Consider the following 25,602-nt stretch of genomic DNA (forward strand, 5'->3'; position numbering starts at 1 on the left):
GCTGGCCAGTCAAGCACACCAACACCATGGTCATTTAACCAACTTTTGGTGCTTTTGGCAGTGTGGGCAGGTGCCAAATCCTGCTGGAAAATGAAATCAGCATCTTTAAAAAGCTGGTCAGCAGAAGGAAGCATGAAGTGCTCCAAAATGTCTTGGTAAACGGGTGCAGTGACTTTGCTTTTCAAAAAACACACTGGACCAACACCAGCAGATGACATTGCACCCCAAATCATCACAGACTGTGGAAACTTAACACTGGACTTCAAGCAACTTGGGCTATGAGCTTCTCCACCCTTCCTCCAGACTCTAGGACCTTGGTTTCCAAATGAAATACAAAACTTGCTCTCATCTGAAAAGAGGACTTTGGAACACTGGGCAACAGTCCAGTTCTTCTTCCCCTTAGCCCAGGTAAGACGCCTCTGACGTTGTCTGTGGTTCAGGAGTGGCTTAACAAGAGGAATACGACAACTGTAGCCAAATTCCTTGACATGTCTGTGTGTGGTGGCTCTTGATGCCTTGACCCCAGCCTCAGTCCATTCCTTGTGAAGTTCACCCAAATTCTTGAATCGATTTTGCTGGACAATCATAAGGCTGCGGTTCTCTCGGTTGGTTGTGCATCTTTTTCTTCAACACTTTTTCCTTCCACTCAGCTTTCTGTTAACATGCTTGGATACAGCACTCTGTGAACAGCCAGCTTCTTTGGCAATGAATGTTTGTGGCTTACCCTTCTTGTGAAGGGTGTCAATGATTGTCTTCTGGACAACTGTCAGATCAGCAGTCTTCCCCATGATTGTGTAGCCTAGTGAACCAAACTGAGAGACCATTTTGAAGGCTCAGGAAACCTTTGCAGGTGTTTTGAGTTGATTAGCTGATTGGCATGTCAAAATATTCTAATTTTTTGAGATAGTGAATTGGTGGGTTTTTGTTAAATGTGAGCCAAAATCATCACAATTAAAAGAACCAAAGACTTAAACTACTTCAGTCTGTGTGCATTGAATTTATTTAAAACACGAGTTTCACAATTTGAGTTGAATTACTGAAATAAATGAACTTTTCCACGACATTCTAATTTATTGAGATGCACCTGTATGTGCATTGGATTTTGAGCTATAGTGACAAAGTTTGTGTAAGGTGTGGTTTGATAAATTTCGTTGTACTTGTTACAGACATTAAATCTTGATACAAACATTAATAACATATAACAACAATAATAAATATAGCTGCAAGCAGCGATAACGGGCCCAAGCACCATGGGTCCATTTCCACTCGGTGGCTTTCGGAAAACAAAGCATGATGGACACAGCAACAACTCAACATTAATGTAAACTTGGACCCTAAACATACAATGTTTAATAGATATATGCCAACATTCCAGTTTGACTACAACTTCATGTAATTTAATCCATTGCCATGATAACACTATTAAAGCTATCAAGCATCCCTTCAAAAATTTCCATCAGCAGTGTCTAAACAATTTAAGCTATTTGCGTAAATGTAAGAGAACTTTTTCAAAGTCTGTTGTAAGTGCCACATTTCCTGCTGCCAGTTGGTGGTGCTATGACCGTGACCCACAATAGCCACATCTATATGATTAGCCCCCAAGAAAAAACATACAACTAAATTTTAATCTAAATCACACAATGCATGCAGAAGATATGAGACACTTTCTGTTTGCCTATTTTTGCCATTAATTTAGTGAATCGCCATGGCAACACCGTTCGATATTTAAAAATCTGTTCGCAATTTAGCATCTTCGATGTCTTTGCATAATGTTGTCTAAATGTGGTGACAATCTCATGAATCACCATTCAGAGAATCAATCAATCTATCTATCTATTTCTTTTTCTTTCTTTTCTTTCTTTTTTTTTTTTTTTTGCTATTCATTTGTAGATGAATTATGAGTGGAAAGCAATTGAAAATACAAAGGCAAAAAGGTCAATTAGAATGAAAGGATGAAAAAATATTTATTTATTAGGCAAGTTATGGCAGCACAAAAGACTCTGCTGTCCCTGAGAAATTGCCACTGGCCTTATACGAACAAATACAATTAGAGTTCGTATATTTGAGCATTTATGTACACATTTAAATTCCGCAAGTGTTTAAAAAACATGATACAGATATGAAAATTGTCATTTTTGTCATATTCTGTATATTGTATATATCTACTATATATAATTGAAATTTTTATATCAGTAAAAACATTTATGAACACTTTCAGCAAACAAGTGTTCAGCATATATTGCCATTTTCAGATTTGTAGCCTAGAGGAGCGCGGGGCACAAACTAACGCGGGGTTAGTTGTCACACACGTGGTTTAAACGTTTCCACACATGCTGGTAAGATGAAACTTCATTTGTTTAATTGTTGCGATATCAACATTGTGTAGATAAAACTAAATCGCAGACAAATCCGCTCCAGCAGTGGGAATTTGTGCGAGAGCACCGGTGACCAAGATGGCACAGCTCACGAACAACCATCGCACAACCAAGCCATGAAAAACTCAGTTTATAAAGGAAGGAAACACATTGAGTGCCACTGCTCTCCATTAACAATCAGATCACCTGGTTACCCCACACCTCAAATCAAATCAAATCAAATCACTTTATTGTCACACAGCCATATACACAAGTGCAATGGTGTGTGAAATTCTTGGGTGCAGTTCCGATCAACATAGCAGTCATGACAGTGATGAGACAGTACCAATTTACAATAACATCAAATTAACACAGCACAATTTAAACATCTGATATACACATAATTACACTCAACAATATACAAATAATAACATACACTGTACAGTATACAATACACACTATATAGATACACATTATTCAATAAAAATAAAAAATAAAAATATATAAAAAAGTATATATAGTATATATAGAATGTACAGTATTGTACTGTATTGACATTCAGGCTGCCGGTTGATAGTCAGTTGTTAAGAGATAATATAATATAATAATAATATAATTTATGACAGTCCGGTGTGAGATATAAGAGTAAGGGTAATAAAGTGCAGTGCTGATGTATTTGATCGTGGGAGATCAAGAGTTCAGAAGTCTGATTGCTTGGGGGAAGAAGCTGTCATGGAGTCGGCTGGTGCGGGTCCTGATGCTGCGATACCGCCTACCTGATGGTAGCAGTGAGAACAGCCCATGGCTTGGGTGAATGGAGTCTCTGATGATCCTCCAAGCTTTTTTCACACACCTCCTTGTATATAGTATTTCCTGGAGGGAGGGAAGCTCACCTCCGATGATGTGTCTGGCAGTTCGCACCACACTTTGCAGTGCTTTGCGGTTGTGGTCGGTGCTATTGCTGTACCAGGCGAAGATGCAGCCAGTCAGGATGCTCTCTATAGTGCAGGTGTCGAACCGTGTGAGGATGTGGCGGTTCATTCCAAACTTCCTCAGCCGTTTCAGGAAGAAGAGGCGCTGATGAGCCTTCTTCACAACGACTTCAGTGTGGATGGACCATGTGAATTCCTCAGTGATGTGGACACCCAGGAAATTGAAGCTGCTGACTCTCTACACTGGTGCTCCATTGATGGTGATGGGACTGTGTTCTCTGTCTTTTCTTCTGAAGTCCACCACAAGCTCCTTTGTCTTACTGACGTTGAGGGAGAGGTTGTGCTCCTGACACCAGTGTGTCAGAGTGTGCACCTCCTCTCTGTAGGCTGTTTCATCATTGTCAGTGATCAGACCTACCACCGTCGTGTCATCAGCAAACTTAATGATGGCATTGGAGCTATGTGTTGCCGCACAGTCATGTGTGTACAGGGAATACAGGAGTGGGCTGAGAACACAGCCCTGTGGGGCTCCAGTGTTGAGGGTCAGTGAGGAGGAGATGTTGCTGCCTATTCTAACCACCTGGCGTCTGCTTGACAGGAAGTCCAGGATCCAGCTGCACAGCGAGCTGTTTAAGCCCAGATCCCTGAGTTTCTCATCTAGCTTGGAGGGCACTATGGTGTTGAATGCTGAGCTGTAGTCTACAAACAGCATTCTCACATAAGTGTTCTTTTTTTCCAGGTGGGAGAGAGCAGTGTGTATTGTAGATGCAATGGCATCATCAGTGGAGCGGTTGTTGCGTGAAGCAAACTGCAGCGGGTGACGAGAGAGAGGCAATACAGAGTAGATGTAATCTCTGATTAGTCTCTCAAAGCATTTGCTGATGATGGGGGTCAGAGCAACAAGACGCCAGTCATTTAAGCAAGTTATTTTTGATTGTTTTAGAACAGGCACAATGGTGGATGTTTTAAAGCATGTGGGGACTACAGACAAAGAGAGGGAAAGGTTGAAAATGTCCGTAAAAACACCAGCCAGCTGGTTCGCGCACGCTCTGATGACGCGGCCCGGAATGCCGTCTGGGCCCGCGGCTGTGCGGATATTCACCTGTCTGAAGGATCGGGTTACATCCGCTACAGAGACGGAGAGTGAACTAACCTCTGTAGCTTCAGCCGGGAGAGCTCTCTCCACGAGGGCGGTGTTATTTCCCTCGAAACGAGCATAAAAAGTATTTAGCTCATCCGGGAGAGAGGCAGCGGTGTTCATGACAGAGTTTTTATTCCCTTTAAAGTCAGTGATGATATTAATTCCCTGCCACATGCTTCTAGAGTTGGTGGTGTTAAACTGTCCTTCAATCCTGCTCCTGTACTGGCGTTTTGCAGTTCTGATAGTTTTTCGGAGGGCATAACTGACTTGTTTATGCTCCTCCGCATTCCCGGAATTAAAAGCGGAGGTCCGCACATTAAGTGCCTTGCAAACATCACTATTAATCCAAGGTTTCTGATTCGGATAGATCCGTATTGTTCTGGTCGGAACCACGTCCTCTACGCACGTTCTGATGAAACACATTATGCTATCAGCGTAATGCTCGATGTCGTCATCAGAGGTGGACCGGAACATCTCCCAGTCCGTGTGATCAAAACAGTCTTGTAGCGTAGAGTCTGATTGGTCCGACCAGCACTGGATCGTTCTGAGAGTGGGTGCTTCCTGTTTCAATTTCTGCATGTAAGCGGGCAGAAGCAAAATGGAAGAGTGGTCCGATTTGCCAAATGGTGGGCGGGGGAGGGATTTGTAGCCATCCCAGAAGGGAGAGTAGCAATTGTCCAAAACCCGGTCCCCTCGTGTGTTGAAACTAATGTGCTAGTGGTATTTTGGTGCGACTGATTTAAACTGGCTTTATTAAAGTCCCCGGTCACAATGAACGCGGCCTCAGGGTGCGCGGTTTCCTGCTCACTTATACTCCCATACAGTTCCTTGAGTGCCCGGTCCGTGTCGGCTTGTGGGGGGATGTACACAGCTGTGATAATGACCGCTGTGAATTCCCTCGGTAGCCAGAATGGTTGACACAGAAGCATAAGAAATTCCAGATCAGGAAAGCAGAAAGACTTGATAGAATGTACTCTGATGAGAACGCCGGCTCTGTTTCCCCTTTTCCTTTTGCGTTTCCGCGGCCGTGCTGCCCAGACAAAGGGTTCCACTTGCGTGTTTGTAAACAGCGGGTCGGCATAGAGGAATGTGAAGTCCTCAATGTGAAGGGGTTACATACCTGAGAGTGATTAAGAGAGAGAGAGAGAGATAGATAAAGACAAAACACATGCCCTGCGTTCTCGGCCGTATTGTTTGTGTGTATGTAATCACAATGCAGGACATATTTCGCTTTTCTATTTCCCAGAAAAGAGCGTGAGCTGCAAAAAAAACTGCTGACAATAAATGACTCTGAAAACAGCCAGAACGTATTGGTTACTGATGTAACCTCTGTTCCCTGATTGAGGGAACGAGACGTTGTGTCAATGTAGTGACACTAGGGGTTCGATCTTGAGAGCCCCAGTCACCTTTGCTTAAAATAGAAAAGGCCAATGAGAATTGGCGAGTGGAATTTTCATGCCACTCTCCTCCCCCGGACATACTGGTATAAAAGGAGATGGCGTGCACCACTCATTCAGATTTATGCTGAGGAGCCGATAGAGAGTCCCGGCCATGTCAGCGGCTGGTTCAGCACCATGGCAGGAGGGACACAACATCTCGTTCCCTCCATCAGGGAACAGGGGTTACATTAGTAACCAAGATGTTCCCTGTCTGTCACTCACTCGACGTAGTGTCGATGTAGTGACACTAGGGTTTCTATAGGAAATGCTGCAGGGGCCGAACCGTGTCACGTGGTACAGAAGAGTGGACACAGGCAAGCTGCAGTGTGCCTCGCAGCGAGCGCTCAACTACATCGTGACCTTCCAGCGAGTTAGGTAAGGCGTCTCCCTAGTTCCGTTAAGGGGGGAGGAGGCAAATACCCAAGTAGGGTACCAGCGGTGCCTTTCCTGATTTACTGTTAAGAAATTTCCCGCCGAACACTTTCAAGAATAGGGCTGGGAAGTGCTCTTCCCTTTCCAGGAAGGAGAGCACTACGGAGACCACATCTTACCGGAGTGAGGTTAACATGTGGAGAATACCTCATATGGACTTACCAACAGGGAAGTTTACATATGGAATGATACTACCGGAGGACCATATCTACAGAGAGGGTACGCAGCCACAGTGGCCGAGGCAGAGAAAGATCTGGTGAGAGGAAACACAGGGTTCACCTAAGGGGAAATCGAACAGTAAAAACTCATCATACAGGATTACCAAGGGGGAATCACCACACATGGAGCACTGAGCCCGAGCACACAGGCTCACCTGAAAAGAGGCATACCACGAGTACTGAACCTAATGTCGTTACTCCTCCACCGAGTTTGTCACCGAACAGTGTTTAATTAAAGAAGCATCCAGGGTTCACCGGACACGGGGAACTGTTGTGGACAAAAAGGCGCACATTTTCACCTTTGAAAAAGGGGAAAGGTGCAATGCAAGTGGTACACCCAACCAGCCACCCGCTCTACCTGCTGTTACCGCATAACATTTGGGTCTATGCATAGGTTATAGAACCTCGCAAAGGTTTTGGGTGTAGCCCAACCCGCAGCTCTGCATATGTCTGCTAGAGAGGTCCCCCTTGCCAGTGCCCAGGAGGATGCAACACCTCTAGTGGAGTGTGCCCGGACTCCCAAGGGGCACGGCAAGTCCTGAGATTGGTATGCAAGAGAAATGGCATCCACAATCCAATGGGCTAGCCCCTGCTTGGAGATAGCTTTCCCCTTCTGCTTTCCTTCAAAACAGACAAAGAGCTGCTTCGAGCATCTAAAGCTCTGCGTGTGGTCCAGATAGATTCGCAGGGTGCGACACAGCAACGACAAGGCCGGGTCTTCCTCCTCTGAAGGGAATGCTTGCAGGTTCACCACCTGGTCCCAAAAAGGAGTGGTGGGAACTTTGGGCACGTAACCGGGCCGGGGTCTCAAGATCACGTGAGAGTGTGCCGGCCCGAACTCCAGGCATTCACTGGTAACAGAGAGTGCCTGCAGGTCCCCCACCCTCTTGATGGAAGTGAGTGCCACCAGGAGGGCTGTTTTCAGAGACAAAGTTCTGAGCTTGGCCTGCTCCAGGGGCTCAAAGGGGGCTCTCTGTAGGGCAGGTAGGACCACAGAGAGATCCCAAGCGGGAATCAGTAGCGGTCTAGGAGGATTCAACCTCCTCATGCCCTTGAGGAACCTGTTGATCAGTGTGTCATGGTAAGCTGCTATGGCAGCCATGTACACTTTCAGGGTAGAAGGAGACAACCATCTCTCCAGCCCTTCCTGAAGGAAAGACAGTACAGACCCAATGGCGCATCTCTGTGGGTCTTCCCCATGGGAAGAACACCAGTTCACGAAGAGACGCCACTTCAAGGCATACAGCCGCCTTGTAGAGGGTGCCTTGGCCTGAGTGATCATGTCTACCACTGCTGGCGGATGACCTGCTAGGTCTTCCGCGTCCCGTCCAGGAGCCAGACGTGGAGATTCCAGAGGTCCGGCCATGGGTGCTGGAGCATGCCCCGCCCCTGAGTGAGAAGGTCCTGCCTCAGGGGAATGCGCCAGGGAGGTGCTACTACCAGGAGCATCAGATCTGAGAACCAAGTCCGGTTGGGCCAGTACAGCGCAAGGAACAGGACTTGCTGCTCGTCCTCCCTGACTTTACACAGAGTCTGTGCAATGAGGCTCACTGGAGGAGACGTATACTTGCGCCAAGGCATCCATGCCGAGGGGAGCCTCGGACAAGGAGTACCAAAGGGGGCAGTCAGAGAACTTTTGGGAGGCGAACAGGCCTACCTGCGCCTCCCCAAATATCTCCCAAATCAGCTGGACTATGTGGGGCTGGAGTCCCCACGGAGCATTACCTGCCGTGAGAGCGCATCCGCTGCACGGTTGAGGACACCCGGAAGGTGAGTGTTTCGCAGCGACTTCAACATCTGCTGACTCCAGAGGAGGAGGCGGCGGGCGAGTTGCGACATGCGACGTGAGCTTACACTGCCTTGGCAGTTTATGTATGCTACAGTTGCTGTGTTGTCGGTCTGGACCAACACATGCTTGCCCTGAATCAATGGCTGAAGCCTCCGCAGGGCCAGCAATACCGCCAGCAACTCTAAGCAGTTGATGCTCTGCCAAAGGAGTCGAGGCCCTGTCCAGAGCCCCGAGACTGCTTGCCCATTGCACACGGCACCCCAGCCCGAATTCGAGGCGTCTGTCATGACCACGACATGCCTTGAGACCTACTCTAGGGGAACACCTGCCCATAGAAACGCCAGGTCCAACCAAGGGCTGAAAGTCTGATGGCACTGTGGTGTGATGGTCACACGCTGGGTGCCGTGGCACCATGCCCACCTCAGGACTCAAGTCTGTAGCCAGTGCTGAAGTGGTCTCATATGCATCAACCCGAGGGGGAGAACCACCGTCAAGGATGGCATATGTCCCAGGAGCCTCTGAAATTGTTTCATTGGCACCGCTACCTTCTGCCTGAAGGTCTTCAGGCAGGTCAGCACTGACTGAGCACTTTTGTTCGTAAGACGTGCCTTGAGAGTGACCAAGTCCAACTCCATACCGAGAAAAGAGATGCTCTGCACAGGGGAGAGCTTGCTCTCCTCCCAGTTGACCTGAAGCCAGAGTCAGTTGAGGTGCTGAAGCACAAGGTCCCTGTGAGCACACAGTGAGCTAGGATTAGCCAGTCATCGAGACAGTTGAGAATCCGAATGCCCTTCTCCCTCAGCGGGGCCAGGGCAGCCTCTGTGACCTTGGTAAAGATGCGAGGGGACAGGGACAGACCGAACAGGAGGACCTTGCACTGGTATACTCGTCCCTCGAAGGCACACTGAAGAAAGGGTCTGTGTCGAGGAAGGATCGATACGTGAAAGTACGTGTCCTTCAGGTCGATGGCCACAAACTAATCCTGATGTCGTACTGATGCCAGGATGTGCTTCTGCATTAACATCTTGAACGGAAGCCTGTGTAAGGCTTTGTTCAAAGCATGTAGATCCAAGATTGGGCGCGACCATCCCCCTCTCTTGGGCACTATAAAATAAGGGCTGTAAAAGTCCTTGCGCAAGATCTTGATGAGTTCTATATGTGTACAAAGTTTGGTGTACAATGTATAATTTTACATTTTTGCTATAATTTAATATAATTATTTATCGAAAAAAATATGTAGATTTGAAGATTATATTGTAATGAAGTCGTTTACCATTTTTATATATCCATAAAATTGCTTTAAATTAAATTACAAATGTAATTCAATGCATTAGGTGTTAAATTGGTCTAGGTGGAGTTTAATATGAGCAGAAGTCATTTAGCCTTTTAATTTTGTTGCAATTATGTGGCAATAGATCTCAGTTTCTTTTATTGTTGCATTTATTTTCTCTGTTTTCTTTCAAAATAAATGAAGCACATTAACTTTTAGTCTGCATTTGTTATTCATACACAACTGTTTAAATAGCCTTTTGTAGTGAGCAGGGCGGAGCCGAGCAGCATCTGGGCAGAGCAAGGCCGGGAAGATAAGTGGCGAATGACTTCCACCTGTGCACCACACCTGCCTCGCGTTCCAGCGAGGGAAGGCTGGAGTATTTAAGGAGAAGAGACCACGGCAAATGGGAGAGAGGTGTACGAAACTTGTCCGCATGTCTTTGGGATTTGAAGCAGCTGGCTGAAAAGCAGCGCATGTTTTTTTCTTTGGACGCTGAAAAGTGTTATTAAATGTCTATGTGTTTGTCAAGCCGGTCTCAGCTTCCTCATTTCCCATCTTTAAGTGTTACACCTTTAAATTATGTTGGGAATATAAGGACATAAATTAGGTTACACTGCTGCATGTCCGCCCATAGAATAATCATTAAAAGCAAAAATTACCAACTGGTAACCAACAAACAACTATTGTTCCTCGATGTTGCCACAACATCGTAATGACAGACTGGCACCGGTCCAAAGTTACGTTGTGGCTATGAATATAGGAAATTCACTTTTCCTGTTGTCACAACGTAATCAAATACATTGCCACAATGAAAGTTTGGTCATCAAATTACGGTGCAGTTAGGTAATGCAAGAAAACGTATCTAAGGTTAAAATAGATGTACAATAAATCTGTAAACTAAAGATTAGATTAGATTCAACTTTATTGTCATTGTGCAGAGTACAGGAACAGAGCCAATGAAATGCAGTTAGCATCTAACCAGAGGTGCAAATAGCAATATGTATATATAATAAATATATACTGTATATAAATATATATTAGTATATACAATAAAGATTTTTATGGAGTGCAAAGTTATGAGGTAGAGAAGCAGAGACCAACTCAATGCAAATTGAAAAAAGACAAATGAGAATTAAATAATAAGGACTGTTCCAATATTTACATTTTCTGATATTTAAATCTGGTATATGGCCATATACAAAAAAAATACAATTAGAGTTTGTACTATGTACTATATACTATGAGGGGTGGCAACACCAAAGCAAGCGCCCGTGCATAGATCTTATGGATTAACATACCAACCGTCATTGCAAAAAGTACTAGTTCATTAATTGGAGTCACAATCAAATTATAAATATCCATGAATTTGCGATACAACTGCATTTCCACAGGAGTCACTTAGTAACAATTTTGCTACTGATTTGCCAACATAAAAAAAAGAATAAAAAAAAAAATCTCCAGAGTATCAATACATTGTCTATTAAACACATCAACAAGTTCTAAATGTTCCTTAGCTTGACATAAAACTGGCAATCTGGAATAACCTTCACATTATGCAGGACAAATGTTTTTTTTTTTTTTTTTTTTTTTTTTTTAAGTGTACCCATGGATGGAGAATGCATGCATATCCAATGTTATTCTGCTAATAAAATCCTGTAGGCCTATCAACTTTTTAACAGCTGGAATAAGCCATTTGAAAGGGAACATTAACACAAAGTTAGTTCTAAATAAAAATAAACTCTAGGAAAACTGTACCTTGGGTGGCAGTGCTGTGAAAGTCATGAATATGAATTATTTTATGCACAATAAGAGATTATTTTAAATCACCTATTTAGATAAACAGTCGTTCTTAATGACCTATTCAATCACTCAAATAGATATTTCACATAATATAGTAATTTTATCTCTACATCTGCCACTATCAGTCTTGGGATTTTGTTAGTTAGTAGATGAACACATAGATCAGCAATTTAATTAAGAACATGACTGATTGGTCTAGTGCAGTGTATCTCAACTGGTGGGTCGCGACCCAAAAGTGGGTCACATGTCAATTCGGACTGGGTTGCGGACAGCAGGGAAAGAACAATGCCAAGGTTCTCCCATTGAAGATTTTTAGGGTGTTGGGCCTCATGTATTCAGATAGAAGACAAAGGCAGACCTAACACAAGTTGTAAAACCTAACTCAGCCCCCACACATTCCATGTTGTAAATTTTACTGATAAAAATCACGCCAAAATCAAACAAAGGGAGTCCAAAACAGACTACAAATCCAGGAAGCCTTGCTCACTAAAGGATCGATCTCTCAACTCCTATTGGATGAGGCACACAACAGAACGTCCCTCAAACATGACATCATCAGGAGTTGAAATACCTCTGAAATGTTTCGTGAGTTGCTTCCAGGGACTTGGTTCACCGAATATAGACGTAGTTTATTTTTGCTGCTCTCCGGTGCAACCTCGTGGCACAAGGAAGTAATGTCCGACTTGAAACTGTAGCCATACAATCTCCATCTCGCTGGACGAGTTGAGATTACTCTGTGTTCAACCAAACACTCTAACGGATCCGAAGGAGACCGCCGAGCAATTCGCATCTTGATCCGTTTGCCTACAGAAGTGAAGAGATTAAAGATTTCTCTTCCATCTTCAATCAAGTCGACATTTCTGAGTTCTCCGCCAGCCCGCCGAGAATCAACAGCCATACCGCCCGCTGACAATCAACAGACGTACCGCCTGCCGACAGAGCGAGGAAACGGCCTCTCTTCATCACCCGAGCCTCAAGGAACTGGGTCAAAGTTAAAGGACGGAGGAAAACACATTCTACCTGTGTCCTCATGCGATACAAGTAAGAGGTTTATGTCTGGGCAGAGATAGAATATTATAGCGTGTTATTCTTGTGTTTCAAGGTTTTTGCTTGTACAGTTTACGGATCGCCATGTCCACTCATTATTAATACTCAGGGTATTAATGATCACAAATTTGTTTTGCTGTATTGTGGTTCAACCAAATTGGATTGTGCAATTTCGCCATCGCAGGTGTGACAGAAACTGAGTTCATCCATTAAAGAGTCAAATAACACAGGACTTTTACGAGCCCCGCTAGTAGAACCGCGTCTCTGAGTGATGAACACAGCTGCTTTCTCTCCCGCTATCGCGAAATCAGCTTTAGGGCTGTCACTTAATCATCTCTCTCTCTCTCTCTCTCACTAACCACACTGACACACACACACACTCACACTGTCACACACATACCTTATGTGTTATAGGATTATTTTGTTTCCATATCTAATCATATCACTGTTTAGTTTGTAGTTGTAAGTCGTAAGTTTATTGACTGCATTGTATTAATTATTAATTGATATTACTGCATAAATAAACTTTGTTTATATTACAAAGAGAAGTGTTTTGGTTTGTTTTGCATACGCCTGTGTCATAAGCTAGTGTTAATTTTAATTAATGTTTCATCGATGTTAACAATTAATGATTATCTTTGATAATTGTTGATTTTAAAGGATTAAAAAAGCTAACATTGATTCTCATCAATGTTCTATTGATTTTAATAATTAGTAATTATCTTTGATAATTATTAATTATTGCTAATAACCAAACTTGCTCCTAAACGTAGCACACTACATTTACTGGAGCCCCATATGAGGTTTTAATGAGTTAGATCCAATTAATTAATTTAAATATTAATTAATAACTACAGAAATAATTATTAATTATTTCTGATAGTAACACTGATCTAAACAACCGGTAAAGCCCGACATATTAATTGGTGCCCCGTGTGAGGAATCCTACGTGCCAGTTCTCTCACTGTGTGTATGCATAAGAATTCAAAGTAATAACTTGAATCCTTACTTCAAAGTTTGGTTCTGTTTGACAATTTACTTCTCAAAACTTGCCAAACATAAGCCAGTGTGCTGTGAAAGTGCTCTTAAGAGTGAATTAGGGGTTGGTAAATTTACTATAGTCTGCTTAAAACCTGCTGTTGTTGTTATTTAACTCCTAACACTTTCATCTAAATGTTACAGAGAGGTGCCAAGTCACTTCATTGACGTCCACCAGAGAGAGAACACAGTGAAATTTGCACATTACATAACAGTAGACCGTAAGCCACAGGTCGAAACCTATCAACTGTGCTTTCGTGTTAGCATTATATCAACTGTAAAACAACAAGCTATCAGAGCCACTATCACAAGAATTTTTACGGCCCCAGTAAAATGAGTCACCAATCGCCCTGCGTGACTGGAGCTGAAGCTCCACAGAGGTTAGTCGACCCAGCACTGCAAGATGTAGTTGCTGCTGTCCTCCGTCTCTCCATGGAGGAGAGAGATAACCTTAACGGCTACAATATTAGTCGTTGTGATGAAGCATTGCAGGAACTAGTTGATTTTGTCAACAACCTGGTCAGGAAGCCAATGTGCACAATCCTGGACCTTGTGGGCCAAATGTTCCTTCTTCATCACTGCAAAACCCAACTGCAAAACCCAACTGCAAACCGCCGAGCACCAGGCCCAGCTCGCCCAGCTCGCCCAGCTGCAGAGCAGCTACCAAGCAGTGCAGAGGGAAAATCTCAACCTGCACCAAGAAATTAGGTGCACCCAAGCTGAGAAAGTCCAGGCACAGGAAGATAATGCCCGGATGCAGGAGGAAAACGAAACCCTGCGCAGGCAGCTTCAAGCTGCCCAGCTAAAAGTAGAGTCAGATCAGGTAAGTGCAGCTGAAATGCACCGCACGACATCTGACATAGAAGATGGCCCCCTTTTTAGCGCTACGCGTAGAAATGTGCCTCTGAGAAACCCAGGAACACACGCTAGGAGCCGAGCTGCCCCTAGTGGTACAGTCTCTGACTTCGTCCTCCAAGACACCTTTGAAAATCCTCCAGCGGCCCGCTGGTTGGATGCAGGTGCCCCTCCTTACAGTTGCCCTCCTCAGTCAGTTTTCAGTCACGCCACCGTGCGTTTCAAACCGACTGATTCTACACCACGAAGGGGGGACGATTAATTTCAAGCCCAGAGTGGTGTAAGCAGCTGGAATATCCTATTAGCCAGGGAGCTGTACGCAACCCGGGGTCCACCCCCACGTGTCGACTGGACTCCTTCCCCACCACAAAGGGGAGGAAGTCGTCCTCATCGCTATAGCGATCCAAGTGACTATGATGTTTCGGATGACTCGGACGACCCGTGGTCATACCGACACCAACGCTTGAGCATCCGACAACTCGAGTCCCTTGGCTTTGACCCAAATAATCGAGATTCAAACATCAACAGTTATCTTAGAGAAATTGAGCACTGCCTGATTGACTTGCCTTACTCTTCGTCACGTGAAAAACTCAAGCTCATATGGAAGACCACGGTAAGGAGTGTCCATGCATTCATGGAAACGCTACCGACTGGTATACAGAACCGCTACTCAGCTCTGTGTAAAGCCCTACGCGAGGAGAATGCGCTGTATATCGACGAAGCCTCTGCTACCATAGCTGCTTTTGCCATCATCCAGAAGAGGCACGAGCCTCCGCGTGAGTATTATAGACGCCTGAGAACCACATACTTCCAAGGAAGTAATGCACCAGGTCTGGTGGAGGAATGAGCTTTCAAGTCTCTTTTACTTCACAACCTCCATGAGTGCGTGCGATATGACGTCATGATGCACTGCAGAATGGGCAACCCCACCATGCAGGAAATCAGAAAGTACGCGCAACTGGCATGGGAGACACACGTGCGCCCTGCCCGAAGGCATGAAGGCGACGCCAGAGCCCTGGGGATCCAAGCCTCATATGCAGACCTAGTGCTTGAAGGCAACGAAATGCCTCGCGTTAAGGTGAATGCTAGAACAGGACCCCAGAGGCACTGATCACCCCGCCAGCAGGGTAGGCAACAGAACCAGGGGGGTGGTAACCAGACACACCCCCAGGGTCACGGCAGGCCAAAACAACAAAATGTTCGCCGGCCGAAAAGAAATGCGCATTTCGAACGAAAACCCAAACAAGAAGGTGAGTGGGTAGAAAAGGTTTCAAATCCCCTCAGAGAACAAAATTTGAGAGAGGAAATGGAGGATATTAGGAGACGCTTGACTGAGTTAGTAACTAAGCTTGACGTGCTCCGTTGTTCATCAGGTCCGTCCCTCCTCAAAGGAACACGGAACTGAAACCTCGTCAGTATGACTAGACGATGTACCCCCTCCCATTAACGCCAAAGTTTACTTTGTAGGTCGGGAAAAGGGGAACAGTGTCTAAGTTGCTCCCCAAAACAGTCACTCCTAACATGCCACACCCTCCTTTCTGACCTTCTTGGGCGATCTATACCATAAGGGCAACGCCTGACACATGGGTCATTCAACTCCCACGCACTACTCAACACCGGTTCCGAAATAGTCTAATGGGTTCCAACACCTTCGCAGAGGTGGCTAGAGCAAAGCTCTCCCTTGGCAAACCGTTATAGACAGAGACCTACAACGTAAGCATCACAAGCTACACTCAAGATAGGTCGTCTATCACAAAACAGGCCTGGATTGACACCTTTCAAGGGATGATGCTAATAGACCCTGTTTACATATGTCCCATTAATACGGAACCACTGTTAGTTGGCCAGGACCTACTGAACCGATTGGCACCGCTCATTGACTGCCGTCGTGGACACATGTGGGCTCAGGTTGACATACCGAGACCACTTGGTCCAGAAAACAGTTCGCCAGCTTCAGATGCACACGTCACCATCGTCCAAAAATCCAGCAGAGACGACGACTCCAATAAGAACAATTACAGGGCCTGGGTAAAACCCTTCAGGTACTATAGTCAAAAATTTGCAATCCGTTCTTATCAATAACATTTTGCACACTTTAGGGACTTTGTCAGAGAAAACAACTTATGCGTGTATCGTTAGAGATCTAATGCAGGACCTCCTCAGGGAAATTAGTTCCTCAGTCAACAGTCTGAGTGGTGGAAGGATTCCAGCTTACCTGGTATCCCTAGACCTTGTCGAACAAATCCTTAAATCTGCTACTATCTCCGTTGTGCAACCTTTTACAGATACACATGGCATATAGTTTTGGCATTGAAATTCCAATCCATGTAAATCCTCAGAACCTCAAAATAGGATTTATCCTCAATCTACCATCATAGGCAGAATATATATAGACTAAAATCTGTATTTAATGTTGGTTTTCAGAGAGGTAATGCACACATTCACCTCAAAACACCACCAACACTTGCCTACCATGATGAGGACCCCTCGCTCTACCTTATCTCTAACCTAAACATGTGTACCAAGACAAAGTACATTCATTGGGTTTGTCAAAACGCAACCCTTTTGTTAGAGAGGTGACTAACTACCTCCCTGAATAAGTGTCATGGTAGCATGTCCATCAAAGATGAAGGAACAGAGACAAAGGTAGAGCGAGCAGGCAGTTGCTGGCTCGTTAACACACCAGCCACCGAAGTCATACGACTGCCATGATACAGCCACTAAGCTAAGGCCACTAATCTAAGGCTACCAAACCAAATGGTGTTCTTAATGGTTCCCCGAGGAGCCACCATGCACATTGACGATATTGTCCTCCATCATCTCAACGTTGACAAAAATTACGCAGAAATTGAGATCATGGACACATTTAGAGGTTACAGCCTCACCGTTGATGACACTCTTCAACAGCAGCTTCAGGCTGAAGGGACGGAATTAGTGAAGTTCAGTCTCAAACCGACTGGCTTGACCACTATATTTCATAGTCACATAAGCAGATCGTCATCTTACCGAGAACACCCTATTAGTTTGGTTGCCCTCTGGCTCCTCCTTAGTGGTTGGATCATCATCGCAATTATTGCACACGCCATGTACAGGTACATTCAACACCTACAGGCCAGACTGGACTCACTTCTCAAACAGCCGCGTTTCACACACCAGTCTGAGCCCATCCCACAGGTTAACCCCATCATTTCCAAGGATAAGCCTTTTAACCTTTAACCCTCCTTTCCTCTAACATTTTGTTCCTTGTAACCTATGTCAGGTTCTACTTTGATTTTGTGTTATGACCAAAGAACAACAAAGGATTGTGTTATGGTTAATGCTGTGCCTTCCAGTAACTTGAAATGTTTATGTGTGATGAATGTAGTTTTAGAATTAGCTAGAAGTTCTATGCCCAGATGTGCCTCAATCTCTGTCCAGACGATAAAGCCTCTGTGAACTCTAATGAACTGTATGGACTGCGCAACCATTTCTCTTTCCTATCAGGAATACATGGACGGCGTAACCCACAGGTTACTGTGAACCGACAAGAACTGTTCGGCCCTTCAGTTGCTCTAAAGATGCTGGACAACAACCAACTCTTCAGAACAAAGGGGGGAATTTTGGGCCTCGTATTGAGATAGAAGACAAAGGCAGGCCTAACACAAGTCGTAAAACCTAACTCAGCCCCCACACATTCCATGTCGTAAATTTTACTGATAAAAATCGTGCCAAAACAAACTACAAATCCATGAAGCCTTGCTCACTAAAGGATCGCTCTCTCAACTCCTATTGGATGAGGCACACAACAGAACGTCCCTCAAACATGACATCATCAGGAGTTGAAATAACTCTGAAATGTTTTGTGAGTTGCTTCCAGGGACTTGGTTCACCGAATATAGACGTAGTTTTTTTTTGCTGCTCTCCGGTGCAACCTCGTGGCACAAGGAAGTAATGTCTGACTTGAAACTGTAGCCATACAATCTCCATCTCGCTGGACGAGTTGAGATTACTCTGTTTTCAACCAAACACTCTAACGGATCCGAAGGAGACCGCCGAGCAATTCGCATCTTCATCCGTTTGCCTACAGAAGTGAAGAGATTAAAGATTTCTCTTCCATCTTCAATCAAGTCGACATTTCTGAGTTCTCCGCCAGCCCGCCGAGAATCAACAGCCGTACCGCCCACCGACAGAGCGAGGAAACGGCCTCCCTTCATCACCCGAGCCTCAAGGAACCGGGTCAAAGTTAAAGGACGGAGGAAAACACATTCTACCTGTGTCCTCATGCGATACAAGTAAGAGGTTTACGTCTGGGCAGAGATAGAATATTATAGCGTGTTATTCTTGTGTTTCAAGGTTTTTGCTTGTACAGTTTACGGATCTCCATGTCCGCTCATTATTAATACTCAGGGTATTAATGATCACAAATTTGTTTTGCTGTATTGTGGTCCAACCAAATTGGATTGTGCAATTTCGCCATCGCGGGTGAGACAGAAACTGAGTTCATCCATTAAAGAGTCAAATAACGCAGGACTTTCACGAGCCCCGCTCGTAGAACCGCGTCTCTGAGTGATGAACACAGCTGCTTTCTCTCCCGCTATCGCGAAATCAGCTTTAGGGCTGTCATTTAATCATCTCTCTCTCTCTCTCTCTCTCACTAACCACACTGACACACACACACACACACACACACACACACACACACACTGTCACACACACACCTTATGTGTTATAGGATTATTTTGTTTCCATATCTAATCATATCACTGTTTAGTTTATAGTTGTAAGTCGGAAGTTTATTGACTGAATTGTATCAATTATTAATTGATATTACTGCATAAATAAACTTTGTTTATATTACAAAGAGAAGTGTTTTGGTTTGTTTTGCATACGCCTGTGTCATGCTGACGGGATGTCAGTGCTCGGATTCAAACCTTCATTCATTGTTTTTTTCCCGAAAATCGATATTCTTCGGATGCCGATTTTCCTAAGAAAACAATCTAATATTGAGACTGTTTTACTATTTGGTTATTAGTCCCTAGTTCCAGGGTGGTGCCCCGTCAATGTTAATCCTTATTAATATTCTATTGATTTTTGATAATTGACAATTATCTTTGATGACTGTTGAATTTGAATGATCAATAAGCTAGTGTTAATTTTAATTGATGTTTCATCGATGTTAACAATTAATGATTATCTTTGATAATTGTTGATTTTAAAGGATTAAAAAAGCTAACATTGATTCTCATCAATGTTCTATTGATTTGAATAATTAGCAATTATCTTTGATAATTATTAATTATTGCTAATAAACAAACTTGCTCCTAAATGTAGCACACTACATTTACTGGAGCCCCATATGAGGTTTTAATGAGTTGATTGATTAATTTATATATTAATTAATAACTACAGAAATAATTATTAGTTATTTCTGATAGTAACACTGATCTAAACAACCGGTAAAGCCCGACAAGGGTGACTGTCCAAGTGATAGTCCATTTAGGACTGCCGAGGCAAATTTAATGAAAATCTCGCATTCAGCTAAAGGCTTCTCATCTGCATTGCAACATTTTTTGCGGTCCGATTAAAGCTTTCGCGTGAGTGTAATGGAACCAGCTCGTGCTCATGATCTGCTCTGCTCTCTGGTGCATGCGCTCAACAACCTGGCTTCCCTTGATATTGTGGTGCATACTGCACAGACCTCAAAACGATGAGACCCATTTCAATTCTAGTGAGACTTTTCTAGTTTAAAGCGTTACGGAGGAAGTCAAGTGAAACCTTTCAAACAGTAGGCAGCCCAGACATGCCAAACAGCACTGAGGAGGAAAGAGCAACACTGTGCTATGTGCTAAAAATAAAAAAAATAAAAAATAAATAATTACACCATCACCTTTACATAATTGTTTCACAATTTTACCTGAGTAAAAATAACTGTTATATGTCAAAAAAATGTTATAGTTTCATATGAAATAATCTATAGGTAGAATCTATTAGACCTCATTTTTATTTCAACAGTGGCAGTTGTAGTTAAAGTTTCAAAATGTGTTTTGGCTAGTACTTCATAAATACTATAATTTATTATTATTATTACTATTAGACTAGCTACACTGACATAACCATGGTAATGAGGAGCCTTGTAATATGTATGTTCTATTTGAATGATGAAATTAGGAAACAAACTTGATAATAACAGGCTCATATAAATAAATATGCGCCGTCTGCGCTGTTTTATAAATTATTTCAATGTAAACGTGCTATATATACGTCTTTAATGGCTTGTTTGTGTTTTTAGATGCCATGTCAAGTTTAAAAGAGCTTAAACTGTTAAACGTCTCAAGTTGAGACACATACGTTTTGCTCTTTTGTGGCACTGCGTATAGTTTTAGTGCAACAAACTCATTCAAGCATGTGAATGGCACATAACATGAGATGAGAGATAAAACAGGTGTAACTCTGCAGCTGAGTAGTTCTGTTAGCTTTACAATTCTTGTCAAAGGTAATCTGAAATAAGGAAGCGCCATGATTTGAAAGGCATCAAAAGACACTCCAACCTTGATCGCTTGCAAATTGCAATGTTGACAGCTTTGTCGATTATAAGCAGGAGCGACAGCGCAACGCTCACTTACAGAGATGCATAATAACGCCATTTGCATTTCTGACTAACGGGTTTCTGAAGGTTTATACATGTGTAACATTGTAAATTCAGTAAAGATGCACTTTCCTGTGCATGCTCACACTAAACTCAAGCGTCAGCTGCTATATGCACGAGAGAGAGAGAGAGAGAGAGAGAGAGAGAGACAGAGATGATTATGACTAGTGCAGATTCTGCTGTTTTTTGCGTGTCCTCTATTCATGCCCCAAAATGTAAGACTTCAGCAAAATAAATGTAAGACTTCTTGTAATTTATTTAAGATATTTAAGACTTTTTACGGCCTTACATTTTAAAAAGTAATTTTAAACTTTATAAGACCCTGTTGTTTGGGATCCCATTGAGCACACAACTGAATAAAACAGGTTGCATGACACTTATAAATGATTACTGCCAGAGTAACATTCACATACAGGTGTGAGGGACTTCAGAATTTCACAAATAACACAAAGAACAAAGTATTCCTCTCACTTGGTTTTACTCGCGTATCCCCTCCGTGTGCGAATGATGCAAATATCTATTGGGATTTTATTAAAGTTCATCACTGAAAAGGTTTGCTCACAGACTTGGCACCAAACAGCACATGCAGCCTCACAAATGGACATGGATTTGCTGCATCACACTTTTCTTTGAGCATAATATTACACTATTGAGGCCTAAGTATTTTATTTATTTATTTTATGAAGATGAGAGACAGAGACCGCACTCGCATGCAAGGTTGCCAGATTGCATAAATTAAGTATCACAAAAGGCGAAATATTTCCTACTTGTGCAAGTATAAATGTCTGCTTGGGGTGTTTTGCACTATTGTCTGGCAACCCTGAGTGAGTGTGAGTCACTGAGTGTTTGGGAATCATTCAACAATGGAGATTGGCTGACCTCTATTGGACATTTCTTGTAATTGCCATTCAGACCTGGGTTAGAAATAGGACTTCGGTTTTCTAGTATTTTTACATTTCAGTTAATATTTTTATTATATTTTATTTATATAAAAAATAAGAAATATGTTTAACAATAAACTAGAAAACTGAAGCATGCCAAATACCTCAAAACATGTAAATATACACAAAATGAATGATGACATTTAATGCATTGCCATGGCAACAGTATTTAAGATATCAAGAATCCCTTCAGAATTTTAAATCTGCACTGTCTTGACATTATTCATTTTTTTAAGCAATTCAGGTAAAAAAATAAGAGGGATATTTCAAAGTCTGTTAAAAGTGACACACTTCCTTCTGCCAGTTGGTGGCGCTACGACCGTGACCCACAATAGCCACATCAATGTGATCTGCCTGGAAGAACGAACATTTTGCTCAATTTTGATGTTTTTAACTTTCTGCATGCAGAACATATGAGACATATCCTTATTCCAATTTTTTGACATTATTTATCACGTCACCATGGCAACACCATTCGATATATCAAAAATCCTTTTGCAATTTAGCATTGTCAGTGTCTTGGCATGATGTTGCGCACATTTGGTACCTGTAACATGAAATCCCTAGGAGCAGTGTTTCAAATTCCAGAGCATGCATTTTTCAAACGAACCAAAATGGCCAACTTCCTGTTGGGCGGAGCTAATACAAGCCAGTGGGAAATATGTCTGTCATGGTGAGAACAATGTCCTCACCAAAACTTGTGAATATCAGACAAACTCTGTGGCAACCACAGTGATAAACTCACTCAAAATGTTAGGGGGCACTATGGAGTCCACTGGCCACACCCAAGACAAATGACAAAAGAATTCTAAAATCTTTCCAAACTTTGACGGGTGTGCCAAGTTTCAAGAGTTTTGAAAAAAGTAATAAGCATTTACGAACTAGGGGGCGCTGTGGAACCGATGAGGCACATATATTCTGAATTGCAATATCAAATCAAAAGATGTCCTAATGTGTATGTGTAAACTTTCATATGTTTTCAGCCATTGTAAGCCCTTCAAAACACCATGGGAAAATGTGAAAATCCCACATTCCATCCAACATGGCTGACTTCCTGTTGGGCAGAGTCAAATACAACCAAGTGAACTTTGTCTAACATAATGAGAGCAGTAACCACACCAAGTCTTGTGCACATCTGAGCAACTTCATCCCAACCATTGCCTGCGTTTGGAGGCGCTATAGAGCTCCTCGACCACACCCAAGCCTAAACACTACATAACTTTTTGATTTTATGCAGGTCTGATGTGTGTGCCAAGTTTCTTGAGTTTTCAAGCATGATGAATGCCTCATAAATGGGTGAATGTGTTAAAAATAAAATTAATAATAATAATAATAATAAATATAGCTGCGAGCAGCGATGACGAGCCTAAGCACCATGGGTCCATTTCCACCCGTTGGCTTTCAGAAAACAATGCAAGGTGGACACATGCATTTGGCATTTGACATTATTCTAAACAATTTTGAGAACTATTTTAAAGTCTCTTGTAAGAGCCACACTCCCTGCTGCCCAGTGGTGGCACTATGTCTGTAACCCAAAATAGTCAAATCCATGTGATTAGCCCCCAACATACATCTCAATTTTGATCTAAATCACACATTGCACACAGAAGATGTGAGACACTGCTGTTTCCCATTTTTTTGCCATTAATTTAATGCCTCGTTATGGTAACACTGTTCGATATTTCAAAATCTGTTCGCAATTTACCATCTTCAATATCTTGACATAATGTTGTCTAAATGTGGTGACAGTCTCATGAATTCCCTAGGAGGAGTATTTAAAAGTTCAGAGAATGCAATACTCAAAAAATCCAAAATGGATGACTTCCTGTTGGGCGGAGCTAATAATTATAATTCTGAAAGTTGTCCAGCTTGATGAGAACTATATACGTACCAATTTTGGTGACTGTAGGTGAAAATGGGGGTGCTACAGAGGCTGTCTTACATGCCCATTTTAAACCTGTAAACTGTCACTGGCCAACAGGTTGAATGTGACTGTAAAACAAATGCTTTGTTTTATATCAAAAACTCTAATGTTCACAAACTTGGTATCAAATTAAAGCTTAAACTCAACTTTCATCTTCTAAAGTCTATGCAATTAGAACATTACAGTGAAAACATTTAAAAGAGTGCATTTTTCAAACATGCGATATAAGCGACAGTACTTACGTTTCATGTTCTCTGCTTATGATCCAATCCAATGATTGAAGAAAAAACTGCATGCATTTCATTGTGAGGGTCCACTGATGAAAATGCAACAACCACATCAGATTGGTTAAGTAACAGTATTACCTTCTAGTTGAAGTTCTGTTAATATTTTTGAATCTGTGATTATTTAGCAGCTTTATTCACCTGAAATGTCCGCTAACATTATGCCAATTATTTTTAACGCAAGTATATTATACAGGATAAGCTTTTATGTATATAAATATGTTTGATGCTATTTGTTCAAATAAATTTATACATAATATAAATGTGTATCTATCTATCTATCTATCTTTTAGGAGTGTAATGGTTCTCGGTAAAAAAAAAAAAAAAAACATTAAGCATTTGCTCCGCGGTTAATCTCTAGTTTAATAACGCATCTGGATCATACACTTATCAACTCACAAATAGACATGGGCAGTTGTAAGCTCCACTAATGCACCTGTATGGCTCTGTAGATGGACATACTTCGCCTGTGTTTCATGTGGGTCAACTTTCTACAGGGAGAAGTTGTCCTAATAACTGTATGTTAAATCAGTTGGTGATTCACAGTTCTGCACAAATTAGTGTGAAAATGGCAAGCGGAGAAAACAAGTCGCAAGATAGAAGCCCCTGCGTCATTCAAATATCCTGTCTGGGAACCTTTTCTTTTTGCGGTCAATCAAAACAGAGATGGTCAAAAAACATTTACAAAACCGGCACTGTTTGCAGACATTGCTTGACGCGAGTGCCGTACACTGGTAATACATTGATGTTTGATTATTTATTGACGCTGACATCACCTGGGAATATATAGCGCACGGTGCGCACAGAGCCGCACGTGAGCCTGAAACTGCACACAGACACAATACCTTCCGTCTTTAAACAGGCACTCGCTGCTAGTTCGGACAAACATGAAACAAAAACTAAAGTGCTCGGGATGTTCACTGCCAAAGTTATGTTGCCCTTACTCTGCTGATGAAGATGTGGGATTTCTGCGTATGATTAAAACACTCATGTTGCATTACGACATCCCTTCTAGCATACATATTTACAGCAAAGTTATTCATTGTAAATTCAGTGATGTACAACTTCTGAATATTGAATATGTTGAGTTGAGTATGAAATGCACATTATGTTGATGCATATAGCATAAACGCAGGTATTAAGTTAAATGTTGAGTTAGTAATTAGAGCATTTTTGTTTTATTTATTTTTTTTAGTTAAGGACACTTATTTATTGTAGAAGCCATGACTGAAGTAACAATGACTGATGTCACCATTGTTTTCTTGGCAGAAATCATAGTTTTGATACAATTAACCATTGTTTTACAAAAGTAATACTGTAATTTCCATATAGTAACCTTGATTTTACTATAGTATTGTAACCATGACAGTAACAATGTTAATTTTGTGGTTACTATGATTTTACTACAAATACCATGGTTAAACTATGGTTACTGTTGAAAACCATAGTGATTTGTAGTGAGGGCAAATCTCTTGGAAGTGTCTGTTACCAAATAGAATATATTTATTTT

General features: G+C 42.5%; 1 protein-coding gene and 1 long non-coding RNA gene across 4 annotated transcripts in view; one reads left to right on the forward strand and one right to left on the reverse strand.

Moving 5' to 3' along the window:
• cdh19 (cadherin 19, type 2) overlaps positions 1-25,602 on the reverse strand; it is a 248,357-nt gene that overhangs the window by 48,338 nt on the left and 174,417 nt on the right. The gene's annotated exons all lie outside the window — the stretch shown is intronic.
• LOC127432194 (uncharacterized) overlaps positions 1-25,602 on the forward strand; it is a 494,148-nt gene that overhangs the window by 336 nt on the left and 468,210 nt on the right. The gene's annotated exons all lie outside the window — the stretch shown is intronic.

Source organism: Myxocyprinus asiaticus, chromosome 41 (genome assembly GCF_019703515.2).
Source record: "Myxocyprinus asiaticus isolate MX2 ecotype Aquarium Trade chromosome 41, UBuf_Myxa_2, whole genome shotgun sequence".
Classification (NCBI taxonomy): Eukaryota; Metazoa; Chordata; class Actinopteri; order Cypriniformes; family Catostomidae; genus Myxocyprinus; species Myxocyprinus asiaticus.